Source organism: Planococcus citri, chromosome 2 (genome assembly GCF_950023065.1).
Source record: "Planococcus citri chromosome 2, ihPlaCitr1.1, whole genome shotgun sequence".
Taxonomy (NCBI): domain Eukaryota; kingdom Metazoa; phylum Arthropoda; class Insecta; order Hemiptera; family Pseudococcidae; genus Planococcus; species Planococcus citri.
In genome coordinates this window covers 13,074,839-13,097,341 of record NC_088678.1, presented here as the reverse complement: position 1 = coordinate 13,097,341, position 22,503 = coordinate 13,074,839, and the positions used below count along the sequence as shown (strand labels likewise).

The following is a 22,503-nucleotide window of genomic DNA, read 5'->3' as shown; positions in this document are numbered from 1 at the left end:
GTTAATATCAATGAACTTGGTGAATTTTGAGAAAACAGCAAATTTTTGTAGCTTAGAAATGACCATAAACACCCCCCCCCCCCCCCCCACAAAAAAAACTATTGATCATTAGATTGATTTTGAAATAAAATTGGTACGTTGACCTCGTCTGAAAATTAGTCCTCTGAGGGAGGCGACAAGCTTAAAATTTGCAGATTTCGAATCAGACTTTGAAAAAAAAACAATTTTTGGAAAAATTATGTAATTTGAAAAAAAAAATTAAAAACAAAAAAATTATTCAACATGATACCTAATTAATAGGTAATTAAGAAATGAGTAATTTTTGTAATTTTTTTCAGTAGTTTATGGTATTTAAGCCCAATTTTTGAAAGTTTTCACAACTACACCTACGTCTTTAAAAATAATTTCCAATCAATTCAAAACCCTTTTTTATCCTTCAAAATCATTTTAGGTCAATTTCGTGATGCTTCAAGTCACCTTTCAACCAACGTTTTCTAGTATGTATTATTTTACAATTTTTTTCGCAATTTTATAATACATACGACATATGTAATTCATCAACTGATACATTTTTCAAAATCACTTAAACTTTTTTCAAGCATTTCAAACAGTTTTGGTGTTGTTGTCTATATTTTTTTGAAATTTTGATACAATTATTAAAGGAATTTCTCCGGTTCTACAGTTTTAGAAATGATTTTAAATCAATTTTACACCATTTTTCAGCATTTAAAGCAATTTAAGCGGAATTTCATAATATTTCATGGACTTTCCATTCGGTTTAAAAAATCATTTCAACGTTCAGTCAACAACCTTTTTCATAAATTTTCAAAAATTTGGATATTTTCAACTATTTTTGAAATCATTTTTGCACCGTATTGTGTATTTTTCTCACAGGGTGTCTTCAGGAATTTGTTGACCGAAAATCACAACCTTTTCACTACATTTTCACTACCTTTCAAAAAAGAAAAAAATCACATTCAAAATATTTTCACCCCCCCCCCCCCCAAGATCGACACATTCTTTTTTTCAGGGTATCTACATACAACAAAAAATAAATAAAAATCAAAACTTCAGCAGGAATTTTAACAGGACGTTTTTCAAACACTTGGGATTTTTTAAGAGAAGGAGGAGGGGGTGGGAGAGGAAAAATTTTACATCCAATTTTTTAGCTTTTCAGGCATGAAATCCACTACCTATTTAAATTTTTTATGTGACTCTAGTAACTGAAAAATACCAAAACAGTGAAAAAAACTTTCGAGAAAAGGTGACCCAAAATTTTGAGAAATGAGGGCAAAGTATATATTATGATAGTAGTGGAGCCCGCATAAGGGTCTATTGCACCCCCCCCCCCCTTGGCCAAAAATGAGGGGAAAAATCAAAATTTTACCAAATTCACCGAGAAAGCTGAAATTTGGGATAAATACCCTATTTTCGACATGCCAAATCGATTGGAAACTGTTTCAAACAGCTTTGAGCAGTTCTGGAGCCTCCAGAAGATTTTTGGAACTCGAAATTTTCACAAAATTTCATCAAATGGAGTTGTAAAGCCGAAATTTGTTCTGCAAACTAATTTCAAAACGCCACGAAGTCGACTGCTGGTGGATTTTAAGTCGTTTTGGAGCCTACAGCGACTTTTTGAGAATTACTGGAGCCTCCAGTAGATTTTTGAGACTCGAATGGAGATGGAAAGCCGAAATTCATTCCGCAAACTAATTTCGATACGCTACGAAGTCGACAGCAGGTGAATTTCAAGTCGTTTTGGAGCCTCCAGCGACTTTTTGAAAATTATTGGAGCCTCCAGTAGATTTCTGAAACTTTAAATTTCCCAAAATTTCATCAAATGGAGATGGAAAGCTGAAATTCATTCTGTAAACTACTTTCAATACGCTACGAAGTTGACTGCTGGTGGGCTTAAAGTCTTTTTGGAGCCGGTTGTATGGCGTTTTTTGGAAAATTGAAATTTCCAAAAAGATAGCTGGAAGTTTCAAAACCATTTGAATCCTCCATGCAGTCGACTTCATATCGTGTTGAAATTAGTTTGCGAAGTAAATTTCCATTTGATAAAATGTTGCGAGAATTTCAATATTTTTCAAAAATCTGATGACTCCAGTAATTTTCAAAAAGTCACTGGAGGCTTCAAAAAACTACTTGAAATCCGCCTGCAGTCGACTTCGTAGCGTATTGAAATTTGTTCGCGGAATGAATTTCGGCTTTCCATCTCTAGTTTGATAAAATTTTGGGAAAATTTCAGTTTGAAAAATCTGCTGGAGGCTCCAGAACTGCTCAAACCGGATTGAAACAGTTTCCAATCGATTTGGCATGTCGAAAATAGGGTATATCCCAAATTTCAGCCTTCTTGGTGAATTTGGTAAAATTTTGATTTTTTCCCTCATTTTTGGCCTGAATTTGATTTTCAAAAATTCACTAAAAATCGAAAAAGGCACTTTAGCACTTGAAATTTTGACAGGTGATAAATTTTTGCTTGATCTTTCGATCTACCTTTTACGGTTTAGAAAACATTTCTCTGGTTCTACAGTTTTAGAAATGATTTTAAATCAATTTTACACCTTTTTCAGCAATTAAAATCATTCAAGATGAATTTCATACTCTTTCATGGGCTTTCCAACCGGTTCGAGAAATCAATTTAATGTCAAGTTAACAACCTTTTTTATACATTTTTGAAAGTTTGGTTATTTTCAACCATTTTTGAAATTTTTGCACCTTATTGTATATTTTTCTTACAGACTTTCTACAGGAACTTATTGACCAAAAACCACAACTTTTTCGCTACCTTTCAAAAAAAAAAAAGAAGCATCGCCTTCCGAAATATTTTCGACCCCCCCCCCCTATCACCCAGAACGATCTTTTTTTCGGGGTATCTACAACAAAATAAAAAAATCAAGACTTCAGCAGGACTTCTGCAGGACGTTTTTCAAACACTTGGCAACATTTTACATCCAAATTTTTCGCTTTTCTAATCATCTTTAAGCACCCCAAGATTTTTTTCAAGCAAACAGCAAACGGGGACGTCGGAAATACAATTTAATTATTTCAATTCTTTATTTTATTTTCACTTTCAAGGTTCTTTGCTAAATGTACCTAATGAAATTGAGCGAAAAAAATCCCTTTTTACAACATAACAAATTTTTAAACAATATACAAAAATTCAATGCAAAATTTGAACAATTTTTGTGAAATTTTTTTCCAATTTTTCGAAATAAAACGTCGAGTTTTAAAGTAAAATAACAATTTTGTCATTCGAAAAGTATCATTCTGCCTAATTTAATTTTAGCAATTTTTAAAAACTGTTTCATAATGTTTTATTATCAACTTTGGTCTGCTTTGAATCTCAGAATTGAAAATAACTTTTGTGATATTTTTTAATTATAAATTTTGGCTCAAATATTGAGTACCTATTTTCCTTTGCTTTTGCAACTTTTGAAAAAAAAAAAAAATGGAACAACTTTTTCTAGCACATATTGTTTTGTTTTTTTTTTTGCTGTTTTCTGACGTTTCATAAATTTTTATGCTAATTTTGAACAATTTTTTAAAATAATTTTTGTGATAGGTAGGTACATATTTTCAAAACACTTTGAAATTTTGATTAAAACATCGGATATCGCCCTTTTTAGCATTTTGAATGATTTTTTCGCAATTTCGTCATGATTGATGTTTAATCAACATTTACATTGTTTAAAAAAATTTTATTTAAATTTCAATCCAACACTCATTTTTGTTGTTTTTTTTTTGAACAATACTGGATATTTTTTTGCTCGTTTGTCTTTTAAAATAGTAAATATTTACAAACTTTTAGTGGTGTCGATTAAAATCGATTTAATCGAACATCGATAAAATCAGCCTCAAATAGTCGATTTTTGGTCGATTTTTTCGATATCAATTTTACTTTTACAAGAATCGATTATTTCGATTTTTTTCAAAAAATACGAGAAAATTTGTGGAAAATGAACTAAAAAAAGACAAAAATCGTGAAATACTGTAAAAAATTTTGAAAAAATTGATAAATTGGCACTAGAAATTGCAGTTTTTTCATTAATCTAAATTCATAGTTGGAAAATCTATACATTTCAAAATATAATCGTTCAAGAAATCATTTCAAAAAATGAAAATTGAAAAAAAATCGATTATGTTTGGGCCAATTTTTTTTAAAAAATCGAAAATCGATTTACCAAATCGACCTTTTTTTTTCAAATAATTGACACCACTACAAACTTTAATCAATCCTATCAACATTTACCTGTTTTAAAAAAATAATTTTAGCGTTTATTCAACAATTTTTTTCAATTTTTCAAGAAATTTTTGTGATATTATTTTGCAATTTTTTGCAATTTTGTTCAATTTACTGCACCGAAATGATGAGTTTTATCGACTCGACCAATTTAATAACGTTTCCCCACATTTTAAACAAATTTTAGCGATGTTTTCAATAACTTTTGAAATGTTTGTTAAAATATTGGCATATTTCTCAGCTTTCACAACTTATGGTAAAAGTCCAATTTTACCAAATTTCGTCAAATTTCAATCATGTGTGAAATGACTTTAATGCCAATTAAAGAACTGCTTTCAGGATTTCAAACATTTTTCAAATGCTTTTAACGTGTTTTTTTTTTTTTTTTTCAAAAGCTACCTACTAATATTTCCACGAATGATCATTCTCATCCTTTGAGACTCCATGTTACCCTTGAGTCATTCCACGTCAATTAGACCAAGAAGTGGTAGGGGGGTTCGGCGATTTTCTCGAAATTTTTCCTGTGGAAAGAGCTTTCGAAGGGATGACCAATGGCGCAAATCGAAGCCCTCTAGCCCATTTTTAGGGTGTCAAAGTTTTCAGTGAACCTGAAATATTATCCATTTCAGCAGTGGATTACTCGATAACCGCGATACCTACCAAAAAGGGACATTTTCCCATAGTTAGGGGTTTTGAAAGGCTTTTTGGTGATATCATAAAAATCAGTGTTGCCACTTTTTTTCATACAAAAAATTAGCTCAAAAATTTTCGAAACGTAGTTTTCATATCGTTCCTACTCTCAAAAATTCTGAAAAAAATATATTATGGATAACTTTACATGCTGAACAACATATTAAAAAATTGGGATGGTACCATGTTGCAAAGTTGATTTTAAAAAATTTAAAGTTTGCGAAAAAATGGGATTTTTTGATTTAAAACATGAAAAAAAGTTTTGATAGGCGAAGTTGACCCATTTGACCCTTATTTTTACGTATCTGTAGAAAAAGTTGAAAAAACCCTTTCACTCGATGAAATGAACTCCTCACAAAAAAATCAAAATTCAAAAAAATTCAATTTTCAATTTCAAACATCAAAAAAAGTTTTTTATTCAGTTGTCTTATTTTGACTCCTTTTTGACGTAATATTTCATGAAAAAGTTTTTAAAAATTACACTCACAACAAAAAAATAAAAATTCGTTCATTATTTGAATTTTTTCGAATTTTGATTTTTTTGTTAGGAGTTCATGTCATCGAGTGAAAGGGGTTTTTCAACAGATACGTAAAAATAGGGGTCAAATGGGTCAACTTAACTTATCAAAACTTTTTTTTACGTTTTAAATAAAAAAATCGCATTTTCTCGCAAACTTTGAATTTTTTTAAAGCAACTTTGCAACATGTTACCATCCCAATTTTTAATATGTTGTTCAGCATGAAAAGTTGTCCTTAATATATTTTTTTCAGAATTTTAGAGAGTCTGAACGATATGAAAACTACGTTTCGAAACTTTTTGAGGTAATTTTTTGTACGAAAAAAAGTGACAACACTGATTTTTATGATATCACCAAAAAGCCTTTCAAAACCCTTAACTATGGGAAAGTGTTCCATTTTGGTAGGTATCGCGGTTATTGAGTAATCCACTGCTGAAATGGATGATATTTCAGGTTCACTGAAAACTTTGACACCCCCTGGCTGCCTTTAAAAATAGGCTAGAGGGCTGCGATTCGCGCCATTGGTCATCCCTTCAAAAGGTCTTTCCACAGGAAAAATTTCAAAAAAATCGCCGAACTCTCTACCTCTTCTTGGTCGAATTGACGTGGAATGATCCCCTTACTGACATTTATAACACCTACAATGTCAAGAAATACCAACCCATAGTGCCCAGCTTGGTATGGAAATTTCATTGTCATCGGTCATAATATTCTAGACCATTAATCAAATACTTAAATTAGCCCTCCTAAATCAATTCGTCAATATCTCGTATCGTAAAAATAGATAGGTACAAAGGTGCGTAATCCTACCTTACTGTACTTTACGTTTACATTATTATCGAGTTCGATTCTTATCTCAGATTCGTTTGTTTACACCACGATGTGAAAACGTTATCAGAAACTTGATACATGAGTGGTAATTTACAACGAAAACAAAACGTTGATAACGTCCGTCCCATAGGATGGACGAAGATCCGGTCTAGGTCTTCTTCTACTTCTACAGCACACATACAACATGACACGTTTCATTTACCAGGTCGAGAGATTTTTCCAACACGTAATACGTAGTTTAACTTCTCTGGACCTTCGTTTATACAGTTTACTAATAGAAAGAGATACTTTGTTTCTTAATTTCGCGTTTGTTAGAAGCCAATAGGTACCACCGACCAACTTCTCCAGTTGTGTATGGAGGGAATGCCCATCACAGTCTTATGTCTAGGCTGCTTATTACGAACAGGTACCTCACTATACTACCTGTACCTATGGTTCTTCTCACCTGCGTATTGCTTATATCTTGGTGTGTTTTTTTGCTTATCTATCTTCGAAAGGGGAATTAAGAAAAATAATAAAGGGGAGTAGACCAGGTAACAAGATCTACCGTCGTCGTCGTCGATGTACTTTATTATATTGTGAGTATACGATCGCGACGCATTTACAACATCGTAATGTCTAAACTAAATGGTCTGAGTCTCAGTGAATTCCTGCTAAGATGAGTCATATAGAAATATACCTATCTACCTATGATGAGAGCACTTCTTTATGTGTATTATTAAATTAGATATCGGTGGTACCTGAGCCTACATGAGAGTGCTGGAGATCGGATGCGAGACGACAAAAAAGGTCATCAAACTTTACATTACTCATACGTATGTACTGGGTTCTGTGTATTTTGATTGGAATAATATATAATATGGTACCTATGTTCTTGAATTACTTAGAATACCTATTGGTTTGGTCTTCGTATCTTCCTATTAATCGTATTTTATCGATAAAGGGTTCTGTGCGGTGTAACACTAAAGGTACACATAAAGAGAAAGAGACAAACCACAATCAAAAGTACTTACAATGTACATTACATACACTTTACTTCGGTGAAACGAAAGGGGTTTTTTTTTAAAAAAAAAAGTGGTATTACTCAAAGGCAACGGTGAAGGGATGAACGCGCGCCCATGATTCATTAAAACACACGACAACGACGCCGACGACGTTCATCAAGTCCCCCTCTATCTATCTGTTTCACTCTGACGCCTTTTTTTCATTATTTTTTCCACGTGGTTTACTTGTGCTATACACATTTGTAAATGGACTCGAGTGTACATAACGAGAGTAACATATATTATAAATGTACATACACACGTAGTAATTATTATAAGTGATCTGTCTGCTCTCTCACTGTGTCGTACCTCTCTGCTCACCTCGTTTCACCTTAGCTTACTCTAACCCTATCGTGAACCCTTGTTGTACACCTTTCGTTGCATCATTATGAGACTCCCTCAGAGGGTCGGATAAATTAATTTTACTGTTATTATGTACTGTATTAGGTAGCTTACTTTTACCTATCGTTTTCTGCGCAGAAGCGTTGCTTGGTGGAGTAGGAGATGGTTTTTAGTAAATTAATTTTTTTGGATGAATTTTATCTTCTTGAAAAAAGTGCATCAGTTTTGAAAAAAATTTGTATCTAGCTGAACAGTGTTGCATTTTTAATTGGAAATTCAAACATAGTCAAAATAAATGACACTACACAGCTCAAATTTTCTCATTTTTTTTTCAGTGTAGGTAAAGAATTGGAAAAAAAGATGCAAAACTTTGAAAATATTCCCCATGAGGGAGAGAAGAGAATCGATGTATTTCGACGGAAAAGCTGCTAAAATTTTGCTATTGTAAAAATTTTTTCAGATTTTCATAATCAGTTCCTCACTTTTGAAAAATGAGACGATGGAAACCTATTTTCATAGAAAAATCGAATGCACGTAAAAAATAAATTGGTACTCTGCTCACGACGATTGTTTTCAAATCACTTTTCGATACAAAAGCAAAGGAAAAGATTATCCACATAATACTGGAAAAGAAAAAAAAAACCACTTCTGTATACTCATGATATTATGGTAGTCGATGGAAGTTCGTAATGCGGTCATCGTAATAAGAAAAAATAAAAATAAAACTAAATCAACAACACAACAATAACGAAACGAAATAATACCAGTTCGTTAACTCGGCGTGTAGTTGGTTAAATTGCGTTAATTGCATCTGAGAAAATTGAATTTCGAGTTTTATATTTTTAATGCGTCGAAGCAACGCTACTACATTAGATTATTGTGCAGCTATAGCATGAAGTATAGAATACAGTGGAAGAAAGTCAGACAGAGGGGAGAGGGGCACAAGCGAAGGTTATTCGATTGAACCGAAATGAGAAAGAAATTGAGACGAAGAAAGTGGAAAATTTATTACGATTGATTTTTACGAGCTCGAGTATTCGTAAAACGATTTCAGAAATTGAGAAATCGCCAAGATTTGGAAAATTTTTCCACCAACCATGGATTATACACATACAAACGATGAGGCGCGCGTGAAGAATCGAGTATAAAATTTTTATCAATTTTTTACGAGCTGGGCTATAAAAATACGGAAATTTCAGAATGTACGTGAGCGAATTTGCGATATTCCAAAAATTAATGTACCGTCGACGAAGATTTTTTTCCCCCATGTTTGGAAAATGGGTTCAATTTATGGTCCGAAGTTTAAATTTTTTCTATAGTGGTTTCCTTTCCTTTCGTTCGTACTGAGATGATTTTTCAGCTGCGAGGTTGAAAATATTGTAATCGGATGAATTATTTTAATTGAAAAAAGGCTTCTGTTTTGTATTGAAGTTTTTTCGCTTAATGCTTTGAACGATGGAAATAGAATAGAGCTGAGTAGTATTTTTTTATGTTTATTTTAAATGAATCAATTTTTAATGTTTTGATGTTCGAGAAATGTTCAGGCATGAAATCCACTATTTAATTTTTTTTTAGTGAATTTAGTGACTGAAAAATAGCAAAAAAGTGACCAAAATTTTTAGAAATGAGAGCAAAGTATATATTCTGTTAGTCAGGGAGCCCGCAAAAGGATCTATTGCACCCCTCCCCCCGGGCGATCCTCCAGGACAACTTTTTTTCTCACAGATGGAGTCCTAAGGAACATTTCTAGCCCCTGTCCTCAAAAAAAAGTGGCCCTACTTTCAAAATGGCGGCCATTTTGATTGACAGGTCAGCCAAAATCGCAGATTTTGCGTTCCAACATAGGACTTGCAAGACATTTTTTAAACCGTACAACGGTAGATCGAAAGATAAGGCAAAAATTCATCACCTGTCAAAATTTCAAGTGCTAAAATGCCTTTTTCGATTTTTGGTGAATTTTTGAAAATCAAATTTAGGCCAAAAATGAGGGAAAAAATCAAAATTTTACCAAATTGACCAAGAAGGCTGAAATTTGGGATTTACCCTATTTTCGACACGCCAAATCGATTGGAAACTGTTTGAATCCATTTTGAGCAGTTCTGAAGCCTCCAGCAGATTTTTGAAACTCGAAATTCCCACAAAATTTCATCAAATGGAGTTGGAAAGCCGAAATTCATTCCGCAAACTAATTTCAATACGCTACGAAGTCGACTGCAGGTGGATTTCAAGTCGTTTTGGAGCTTCCAGCGACTTTTTAAAAATTACTGGAGCCTCCAGTAGATTTTTGAAACTTGAAATTTCAATGGAGATGGAAAGCCGAAATTAATTCAGTAAACTAATTTCAATACGCTACGAAGTCGACTGTAGGTGGATTTCAAGTCGTTTTGGAGCCTCCAGCGAATTTTTGAAAATTACTGGAGCCTTGTGTAGATTTCTGAAACTTGAAATTTTCCAAAATTCCATCAAAAGGAGATGGAAAGCCGAAATTCATTCAGTAAACTAATTTCAATACGCTACGAAGTCGACTGCTGGTGGGTTTAAAGTCGTTTTGGTGCCTCCAGCGACTTTTTGAAAATTACTGGAGCCTCCAGTAGATTTTTGAAACTCGAAATTTCCCAAAATTTCTTCAAATGGCGATTGAAAGCCGAAATTCCTTCCGCAAATTAATTTCGATACGCCACAAAGTCGACTGCTGGTGGGTTTGAAGCTGTTTTGGAGCCTCCAGTGACTTTTTGAAAGGTTGTATGGCGTTTTTGGAAAATTGAAATTTCCAAAAAGTAGTTGGAAGCTTCAAAATTATTTAAAACCATTTGAAACCAAATTAGTTTGCGAAGTAAATTTCAGCTTGCCAACTCCATTTGGTAAAATGTTGCGGAAATTTCTAGTTTCAAAAATCTACTGGAGGCTCCAGTAATTTTTAAAGAGCCGCTGGAGGCTCCAAATCGACTTAAAAGCTACCTGCAGTCGACTTCGTAGCGTATTGAAATTAGTTCGCCGAATGAATTTCGGCTTTCCATCTCCATTTGATAAGATTTTGGGAAATTTCGAGCTTCAAAAATCTGCTGGAGGCTCCAGAACTGCTCAAAACGAATTGAAACAGTTTTCAATCAATTTGGTTGGTCGAAAATAGGGTACATCCCAATTTTCAGCTTTCTTGGTTAATTTGGTAAAATTTCAATTTTTTGTCTCATTTAAAATGTTGATAATTTCCCCATTTTTGGCTTTCTGATTTTCAAAAATCGCCAAAAATCGAAAAATGCACATGATCAGCTGAAATTTTGGATGGTGATGCATTTTTATATGTTCTTTCAATTCAACTTATTATTTGGTTCAAATTTTTTTTCGTCAATTGGGATACTTTCCTAGTTAATATTTCCCAAAAGTAAAGAACAAAATCGATAATCAACTAAAATATTGGATCTATTAGCTTTTGCTCAAATTATGCTATCTCAATCTTCAGATTTGTTTCTCTTCATTTTTTCAAAAAATCGATGTTTTGTCATGAAAAAACACTAAATTTAAAGCCTCGTAAAATTAAAATGAACCAAACTCCACGAAAGGAAATTTTACGCCCCTCTCACGATATAATTTTCGTTTTTTCTCAATACTCAATTTTTCGTAAGACAAGAATTGGAAAAAATAAAATGATTCACTCGAATTATCTCAACAACAAAACCTTCAAAAAAAAATAAAACAGGCTGCGCTGGTGAGAAATTTCAAGCTCTAAAATTTGATTTCTCTCTATTTCTATCATTATAGTTGTTGTTAAATTTTTCTCAAAAATTGCTCTTTTAGGACAACTTTGGAATTTTTTTCAATCTTGCTATCACAAAAAGCTGAATTCTCGAAAAAACTACTTAACGTGTCTATGAAAAAATTTAAGAAAAACAAAATGGCACAGCATAAAATTTCCCACCAGCAGTGAAAGATGATTGTTTTTTTTTTCTAGAAAACTTTGCTATTGAGATATTTTGAGGGGAAAAATTAGAACCCTCGAACGATTTCCCCTTTCAGAAGGGCCATTCCACGTCAATTGGACCAAGAAGTGGTAGGCGGGTTCGGCGATTTTTTTGACATTTTTCCTGTGGAAAGACCTTCCGAACTGAAGGGATGACCAATGGCGCAAATCGCAGCCCTCTAGCCCATTTTTAACGGCAGCCAGGGGGTGTCAAAGTTTTCAGTGAACCTAAAATATCATCCATTTCAGCAATGGATTACTCGATAACCGCGATACCTATCAAAATGGAACTTTTTCCTATAGTTACAGGTTTTGAAAGGCTTTTTGGTGATATCATAAAAATCAGTGTTGCCACTTTTTTTAGTACGAAAAATTAGCTCAAAAAGTTTCAAAACGTAGTTTTTATATTGTTCTGACTCTCAAAAATTCCGAAATAAATATATTATAGACAATTGTTCATGCTGAACAACATAAATTAAAAAATTAGGATGGTAACTTGTCGCAAAGTCGATTTAAAAAAATTTAAACTTTGCAAAAAATGCGATTTTTTGATTTAAAACATTAAAAAAGTTTTGATAGGTAAAGTTGACCCATTTGACCCCTATTTTTACGTATCCGTTGAAAAATCTCCTTCACTCGACGAAATAAACTCATCAAAATTTGAAAAAATTCAATTTTCAATTCCAAACATCAAAAAAAAATTAATTTAGTCAGTTGTCTTATTTTGACCTCTTTCTAACGTATTTCATGAAAAAGTTGTTAAAAATTACACTCGCGAAAAAAAAATAAAAATTCGTTCATTTTTTGAATCTTTTCGAACTTTGATTTTTTTTGTGAGGAGTTCATTTCATCTAGTGAAAGGGTTTTTTCAACTTTTTCAACAGATACGTACAAATAGGGGTCAAATGGGTCAACTTTACCTATCAAAACTTTTTTTAATGTTTTAAATCAAAAAATCGCATTTTTTGCAAAGTTTAAATGTTTTTAAATCGACTTTGCGACAAGTTACCATCCTAATTTTTTAATTTATGTTGTTCAGCATGAACAATTGTCTATAATATATTTATTTCGGAATTTTTGAGAGTCGGAACAATATAAAAACTACGTTTTGAAACTTTTTGAGCTAATTTTTCGTACTAAAAAAAGTGGCAACACTGATTTTTATGATATCACCAAAAAGCCATTCAAAACCTGTAACTATAGGAAAAAGTTCCATTTAGGTAGGTATCGCGGTTATCGAGTAATCCACTGCTGAAATTGATGATATTTTAGGTTCACTGAAAACTTTGACACCCCCTGGCTGCCGTTAAAAATGGGCTAGAGGGCTGCAATTTGCGCCATTGGTCATCCCTTCGGAAGGTCTTTCCACAGGAAAAATTTCAAAAAAATCGCCGAAATCACCTACCACTTCTTGGTTCAATTGACGTGGAATGACCCAGAACCTTACTAATGGGACACCCTGTATAACATTCCAACTGATATGATACCAAGTAATAACAATTAAGAACAAAACAACATAGCATTTCTGTAATAAGCAAAAAAGCCATTTGTGAAACATCTGGCAGTACTTCGCAGAACTCTGATTATTTTCGGTTAGATTTCGTGACTGTTTAAGATTTTTGCTAACAAAACATAATCACTTTGATAAGAAGCTCGTTTTAAAAAAGATGTTTATCTGGAATAACTATTTTTCGATTTTCACTACAGATAAACAAACGATGATGAAACAAATGGTCAAAATACTTCACCTCTCGAGCCTTTTCACAGCCTAAATTTCAACTTCACGAAAGAAAAAACACCCAGAATTATTCTCACAGCAGCGTATAATCGAGTCAATTTTTCAGAACGTTTATTTTTCAATAAAATTCCAGTTCATCCACAGACAACGTCGAAATAATCTACACACTTTGCAAAATTGCTTCCCCAAAATGGAACATTTTTCCACCAAATTTCCATCTCACAATCCTTCATTCACAACCCCCCTCTCTCTTCACCTACCTCGAAACCTAAATTTACGAGCCTAAAAACCCAACTAAACATCAAACCATGGCCAAAAACTTTTCTCAAAGGAGAAAAAAAGATCCCATAAGCACAACTACGTATTACGCCTTCGCTTTTAACTTTTGAGAGAATCATACGTGGTTTTTAAAAACTCTCTGGTACATATTATACTACGTATACACAGAGTACGTACAACTGCCAAGTAAATAAATTACTATATATACACGTCTTCTAAGCAATAAATTGTTATCGCCAGAATTGAGAAATGTGTATAAGACAGCGCGAGCACAACATCGCGTACAGTAAGAAAGCGTACAAAGATGTGATAAGAGAAGCCCAAACTGGGAAAATTTCCCCTCTTTAATGTATAAACGTACTATACGTATAAATAGTTCTCAACCATGGTGTATCTACAAATAATACTATAACTGATACACTAATGTACCACCGAATACGTATATAGGTAGGTAGTTTATCGTGTAATAAATGGGCTATAGATATGTAGAATAATTTAGGAAACTCTACTTTATATCATATCATGGTAGGTATAGGCAGTTAGGTGATATTATCAGTAGAAAATATAGGTATTCGATTGGTACAATTAATTCGTAAACAAAAACAAACCCACCCATCTCCAGTATTATCAATGTATCATTTTGATAACAAATCCCAAAGTTCATCGAGTTTTACATCATCTCATGTTTCGAATAAATTCCTACCTAACCTAACTCGAAAAAAATTACAAAAAATAAGTACCACAATTAAAATAAAAATTAATTCAAAATTTACCATTTTAATATCAGGATGAAAAAAAAAACTTTTCACGAATTTCGAAACCGGTTTCGATCAAAATATTATTATCAAAAAACGCGATTACGTTGATATAATTTTGTAGTTCAAAAAACACCCAACAGAATCAAAACAAAAACACAAGAATGTCGAACACTACAGATACACAGAACACACTGAATGAGTAAGAAGTAAACTGAACTACCGATGACAAGCTGCGATGAGCAACAATCAAATATTATGTCGTCGTAGTAAGTATAGTGCTCGCGGTCGCGGTCGCGATCCCAATCCTCACTCTCTAACAACTACTTTAACACACAAACTCCACCATCCAATATCCATTTAACCAGCACAACCAAAGGCGCTAGTAGCGCTATGCAGTGCACTGATTTTCTAGGCAAAACAACCTGTTTCCCATATGGAAACTTTTTCAAAAAAAAAAAAAAAATACGACATGTACCATATATATTCTTCAGCACCTTAAAAAGGTTCAACCCTCCCCCACCATCCCCTCGTTCATCCTGCCTGCATTTTGTATACAATTAAATGTGCGTGGTTGTGTTGTTATAATATGTATTATTCTTTTGTACAGCAGGTAGTCTGTCTTTTTTCTGTGTTCGACAATTCGTGGCTCCCTTAGTCTTGGCTGGCTCTGGCGATGCTGTTAGGGTAGATTTCTTTCGTTTCGGTCTTGTTCGCTAAAACCCTCCTTCACCTCGCATAGTTTCACTATATTTTACCCGAAATGTAGAAAAAATAAAGGACCAAGGATTGTATGTATCTTTGTGTATTATGTGCAATGTTGCCAGTTTAGCGTGTGGTGTATTTTTTCGGATGATGAGTTAGATTTTCGTACATGTTGTGAAATACACACAGAAGACAGAACACAGATCGACGGAATCAGCATCATATTCGACATCGTTTGGACCTAGGTCTAGTGCACAGCAGGTCTAACAATAAAGCATGAATCTTAGGGGTCAAAGTAAAGAGAGACTCATACGTACTTATAGACATAATATTGTACTCGTAGATTGTACCAAATACCAATCTAATTGGTCAATGACAATTTTGAAACATACACGATTTCCCTCTCAATTATTGTTCTTCTTCAAGGGTTGTAAAACATCAATAAAATACTTAGAAAAGAAGCAATTATTTTTTAATCCTTTGAAGACTGAAAGTACTTAGATAATCAAATCATTCAGAGGATGAATTTTAAAAAATTTCACCAAACAGGGGAGGAAGGAATAATCAAAACAAACGTCGAGTGAGTAAATTCAGTAACAATACAATATAATTTTGCCAGGTGATGAAATGTACACATACTTTGCAAATTTTTCATTTAAAAAATTCAGCAGGCATGAAATCTACTAGGTATTTAATATTTTTTAGTGACTTTAGTGACTGAAAAATAGGGAAAAAAGTGACCAAAATTTTGAGAAATGAGAGCAGGAAAAGTAAGTCGAGGAGCCCTCATAAGGATCTATTGCACACCCCCCCCCTCACCGTCGATCCTCCGGGACAAATTTTTTCTTAAAATGGTATTTCTAATCCTTCTCCTCAAAAAAAGGTCCTATTTACAAAATGGCGGCCATTTTGATTGATAGGTCAGCAAAAATCGCAGATTTTGCGTAGGACTTGAGACGAAATTTTTTTAACCGTACAAAGGTAGATCGAAAGATTCAGGCAAAAATTTCACCTGTCAAAATTTCAAGTGCTAAAGTGCCTTTTTAGATTTTTGGTGAATTTTTGAAAATCAAATTTAGACCAAAAATGAGGGAAAAAATCAAAATGCTACCAAATTGACCAAGAAAGCTAAAATTTGGGAGATACTCTATTTTCGACACGCCAAATCGATTGGAAACTGTTTCAACCTGTTTTGATCAGTTCTGGAGCCTCCAGGAAAATTTTTGTAACTCGAAATTCCCACAAAATTTCATCAAATGGAGTTGGAATGCCGAAATTCATTCGGTAAAATAATTTCGATACGCCACGAAGTCGACTGCAGGTGGATTTCAAATCGTTTTGGAGCCTCCAGCAACTATTTGAAAATTACTGGAGCCTCCAGTAGATTATTGGAACTCTTTCGATACACCACGAAGTCGCCTGCAGGTGGATTTCAAATCGTTTTGGAGCCTCCAGCAACTCTTTGAAAATTACTGGAGACTCCAGTAGATTTTTGAAACTTGAAATTCCCCAAAATTTCATCAAATGAAAATGGGAAGCCGAAATTCATTCTGTAAACTAATTTCGATACACCACGAAGTCGACTGCAGGTGGATTTCAAATCGTTTTGGAGCCTCCAGCAACTCTTTGAAAATTACTGGAGCCTCCAGTACATTTTTGAAACTTGAAATTTCCCAAAATTTCATCAACTGAAGATGGAAAGCCGAAATTCATTCTGTAAACTAATTTCAATACGCTACGAAGTCGACTGCTGGTGGGTTTAAAATCGTTTTGGAGCCTCCAGCGACTTTTTGAAAAGTTGTATATCGTACTGAAATTATTTTGCGAAGTAAATTTCAGCTTGCTAACTCCATTTGATAAAATATTGTGGGAATTTCAATCTGGTGACTCCAGTAATTTTCAAAAAGTCGCTGGAGGCTCCAAAACGACTTGAAATCCACCTGCAGTCGACTTCGTACTGTATTTAAATTAGTTCTCAGAATGAATTTCGGCTTTCCATCTCCATTTGATGAAATTTTGGGAAATTTCAAATTTCAAAAACCTGCTGGAAGCTCCAGAACTGCTCAAAACGGGTTGAAACAGTTTCCAATCGATTTGGCGTGTCGAAAATAGGGTATATCCCAAATTTCAGCTTTCTTGGTCAATTTGGTAAAATTTTGATTTTTCCCCTCATTTTTGGCCTAAATATGATTTTTAAAAATTCACCAAAAATCGAAAAAGACACTTTAGCACTTGAAATTCTGACAAGTGATAAATTTTTGCCTGATCTTTCGATCTACCTTTGCACGGTTTGGAAAATATCGGCTTTATCCAGTCACCTCGTCTTACATTTTTAATGTTAAACAGTTGATTTTAAATTTTTTTTTGAAATGATGATTCTGAAAGATTTTCATGAAAAATATTCATGATTTACTAGAATTTTGTCCTTTTTCTTTTTTATATGACAAATCTTTAAAAAATAGTGACCAAAGTCACTTTTTTTTGGTCATTTTTGCAGAAATAGTGACAAAAGTGACTTGCAAGTGAAGTGTTGAAGTGCAATTTTCTCGAAATCAAAAAACAAGGTATCTTACAAAACTCCCTGACAAAAAATCATGACTTTTTCATGACTTATTTTTCACATTTTTACCGCATGAAAATCCCCTCCCCCTTCCCCCAAAAATTAAATAACTTGAAACTGCGAGAAAATTTTTTTTCAATTTGTAGGCAAATAAGTAAATAAGTATTTCAGTTTTTTCATTTTTCTGATTTTTTGAACAAATTTTGATTTTTCGATTTTTTCCCTTCATTTTATGGACTTTTATGTATGACTTTTTAAAGTGACTTTTCATGACTTTCATGACCGTTAGACACCCTAAAAACCACGAGATAGATTTTTCCACTTTCGTTCAAAATTCACCAGTAAAATACCAAAGTATATAAAAAAAATCTCAAAATATTTTCAATTTTTAAAACGAGAAACTTCGAAACGAAACTAGAGTCTCAGAGTACATTGCCAAAACCTTTATTCATTTGTTCATTTCGAAGATCGTTAAACTTTTTTTTGATTTTTTTTTTTCAATTGCCAAAGTTTTTTTTATTTAACCGAAATAAACTTTTTTCCAATTTCAATCAAACTTTACCCTTTGACTTTGATTTTCAAACGAAATTTCCGAAAATTCGTCCTTTGAATTGATCACGTTTAAGCTTCAAAGATTCAAGACATCGTCGCAATAAAACCTCTGAAACGTGAGTTTGACAAAAGATAATACAAATCATCGATTATCTAAAAACACTTCTCATAAATTCAATGAATTCTACGTATGTACCTCACATTATTCCAAATTCTTGGCAACGATACCATTATCTCCGTTTCTCCCCAGTCTAGTCTATAACCAACAGCAAGCTACATATTCGTGTAGATACATAATACTCGTATTATGCAATCCCCTTGTCAAAAATGTTCACAATACGTCATCGATTCGAGACGAATTTTTCTATCGCTCGTCACCGATTGTTGGCGAGACTTTTAAATTGATGTGATGAGTATTTTACGTCTTCGTAGACGAACAAATTTCAAACGATATGGATGAAATATAAAAACTGAAAGAATGATACCTCGTTTTTGATCTCCTTTTCCAACCCTTTTTCGATTCCATTAGCCATCAGACCAATTTAAAGTTCAAGTTCACGTTCGAAAAGATAGAAAGATAATTTTTATGCAAAGTCGCAATTCAAAAAATTTCTAAAACCATTGACTCACTTAATATATTCTTATAGAACTTACGTGGCTGCATATTTTATTATAGTCTATTACTCTTGAGACGAAAATTTAAACTCACCTGAAACAAAAAAAAATACAATCTAAATTAGCTTACGATCAATATTTATAGATTCATAAATCGTAAGTATAAAATTGAACAGTAAATTCGTACATATTTTGTAATAAGCTGCAAAAAATTCGATCAATTTTTTCCCTCGAGCATCGAAGCAGTGAAAAAGTAAAGAGGGAAGGGGGGGGGGGGGGGTTCAAATAACAGACTAATAATTGGAATACTGAGATTTGAAAATGAGAAAAATAAGCAGAAAACAAAAAGGAGAATCGTGCAGGAATTATGAGAAAGGACATATTTTGTCCTAAAATATCAAAATTTGCGAGAAAAATTGGCGAAAAAGAATTTTTTAATTCTAAAAGAACAAATTCTTACTCCATCTATCCCATTCTAGACTAATGAATTAAAAAATTGGTAGGTAATATCACCAAAGTGACAGGTTTTATCTGAGTCTGAGACGAAGATTTGAAACCTGCCTTCCCCCCTCCCTCCACTTTTCTGGGCCACTTGTTCAGTTACCATTTACACGAAGTCGATAATTATTTTATTTTCATATTATGTATTTGGAGAAAAATATGATTTAAAATATGCGTTTCAGGTGCACTCAAAATATAGAAGGGTAAAGTAGGTGCTCGAAAAGATCTCAAAATCAAATCGTAAGAAACAATGAGAAAATTGAGTCGAACTCTAAACGTTTGAAAGGTATGGAGGAGAGTGGTAGAGGGCAAATTGACGAAAAAAATTTCTTCTTCGGATTTTCAAAACTTGGTATTTAAAAAATGATGTAATAGTTGAAAAAACTATAAATATTCCAAGCCAAGCAAGAAATCGAGAGAAAATTAGAAAAATTTTAAATTCTGATCAGATGGAAAAAATATTCAATCTTTTGCAAAATAATTTTTCTAGAGCTTTCAACTTCACAAATATCATAATTTTTGAGCTCATACGAAGTGAATAGGGAGAGGGGGAGGGCGATTTGATGAAAAAATAAACGTTTTTTCTCACACAAACATGTTGCAATATGGGGTGGAGGGGGGCTAATATATGCTTTGAGCTAGTTTTAGCTGCCGACAGGGGGTTGCCCACATAAGGATCACTTGCACCCCCCTTCCGATCCTCCGGGACAACTTTTTTCTCAAAGGGGGAGCATTTCTAGCCCTTGTCCTAAAAAAAAGTGGCCCTACTCACAAAATGGCGGCCATTTTGATTGACACTGACAGGCCGTACAAAGGTACATCGAAAGAGCAGGCAAAAATTCATTACCTGTCAAAATTTCAAGTGCTAAAGTGCCTTTCTCGATTTTTGGTGAATTTTAAAAAATCAAATTTTGGCAAAAAGGTGAGAAAAAAATCAAAATTTTACCAAATTGACCTAGAAAGCTGAAATTTAGGATACACCCTATTTTTGACCTGCCAAATCGATTGGAAACTGTTACAAACCGTTTTGAGCAGTTCTGGAGCCTCCAGCAGATTTTTGAAACTCAAAATCCTCACAAAATTCCATCAAATGGAGTTGGAAAGCCGAAATTTACTCTGCAAACTAATTTCAATACGCTAGAAAGTCAACTACAGGTGGATTTCAAGTCGTTTTGGAGCCTTCAGCGACTTTTTGAAAATTACTGGAGACTCCAGCAGATTTTTGAAACTTGAAATTCCCACAAAATTTCATCAAATGGAGTTGGAAAGCCGAAATTAATTCTGCAAACTAATTTCAATACGATATGAAGTCGACAGCAGCTGAATTCAAGTCGTTTTGGAGACTCCAGCGATTTTTTGAAAATTACTGGAGCCTCCAGTAGATTTTTGAAACTTCATCAAATCGGGTTAGCAAGTCGAAATTTACTCTGCAAACTAATTTCAATACAATAATATGAAGTCGACCGCATGGTGGTTTCAAGTTGTTTTGAAGCTTCCAGCAGCTTTTTGGAAATTTCTCACTGGAGGCTCCAAAACTACTTGAACCCAACTGAAGTCGTATTCAGGTGGTGTTAAAATTGGAGTGCAGAGTTGATTTTAGCTTTCCATCTCCATTTGATGAAGTTTCGGGGAAATTTCATGTTTCAAAAATCTACTGGAGCCTCCAGTAATTTTCAAAAAATCGCTGGAGGCTCCAAAACGACTTGAAATTCACCTGCAGTCGACTTCATAGCATATTGAAACTAGTTTGCAGAATTAATTTCGGCTTTCTAACTCCATTTGATAAAATTTTGTGGGAATTTCGAGTTTTTAAAATCTGCTGGAGGCTCCAGAACTTCTCAAAACGGTTTGAAACAGTTTTCAATCGACTTGGCATGTCAAAAATAGGGTATACCTCAAATTTCAGCTTTCTAGGTCAATTTGGTAAAATTTTGATTTTTTCCCACATTTTGATCAAAATTTGATTTTTGAAAATTCACCAAAAATCGAAAAAGGCACAATTTTGACAGGTGATGAATTTTAGCCTGCTCTTTCGATTTACCTTTGTATGGTTTAAAAAATTTCGTGCAAGTCCTATGTTGATGGATATACGTATTATTGCATTTTTTTTTCAATTTCCTTCAACTTTTTCGATTAAAAAATGAAAAAAAAATAACGACCTGAACAATCATGGCAAAATACTCTTTGAAAGCACAAAATGAGCCAATTTTCAAACGTTCGCGAAACATTTTTTCATTATTAACTTCCAAAAAATACAATTAACCGAAACGTTCATCCAGAGAAAAAAAAATTTCAATAAAAATCAATCATCCCCATCGTTCAAAAAAAAAACCTAATAAATTGCAAAAATACCTTCTCTTTCATCGAGCATCATCTAAATTAATAATTTCACTATTGAAACAGAAAAGAATCTAGACCTAACTTCATCATCCTTTATTAAACTTTGTTATACGCGGAGAAAAAAAAAAGTTAATAAACCCAATTTGAACAAAGTTCACGAGCATATCGGTTTATTTCGCATCATTTCCCTCACGATATTGGTAAAACTCGTCAAAATAATATACTACATATTACCAGCAACACTTTCAATCTCAATGTGTATATCGAATACACTCGATAACGCAATTCAATCTATCGTGACCCTTCTACTATAAGTAAATACATACGTACGAGTAGGTATCTCAATCAATTTCTCATCTTATACCAGTACACTTAGTTAGTTACCTACTAATTTTTTTCCTCAATCATTTCTCTCACTTGCTACAAGAAAATCTACCTTCATAATATTATCCTGAAATTTGGCTATTCACATACGAGTACAAGCTATACTCGTACAACAAAAAACCCACCCCTTGGCCCTCACCCTCTTGAATCAGGTCATATCCACAGCCTCTCAGTCCGACACATCGACACACCGACAATGACACACCAGTCTGTAGAAAGCGACCAACTAACTTGGAAAAAAAATAATCCCTCATCGTTAATTATATCGTTGGCTCCATTGTCACATGTCAATACATCTCGAATAGTAATTCCTCGAACTACATCACTAGGTATTCATCGTTTCATCGAGAAAAATCCACGACACCCCCATACCAACGTCTCGATCTCGAAATCCAAAACAAAGCCAAACGAGTGCAACGAACCGAGTCGTAAAAATGCGAAGGAAA

General features: G+C 33.5%; 1 protein-coding gene across 1 annotated transcript in view; it reads right to left on the bottom strand.

Annotated features, from left to right (window-relative positions):
• The window catches only part of LOC135834734 (E3 ubiquitin-protein ligase TRIM71-like), a 91,433-nt gene that overhangs the window by 10,067 nt on the left and 58,863 nt on the right, over nucleotides 1–22,503 (bottom strand). The gene's annotated exons all lie outside the window — the stretch shown is intronic.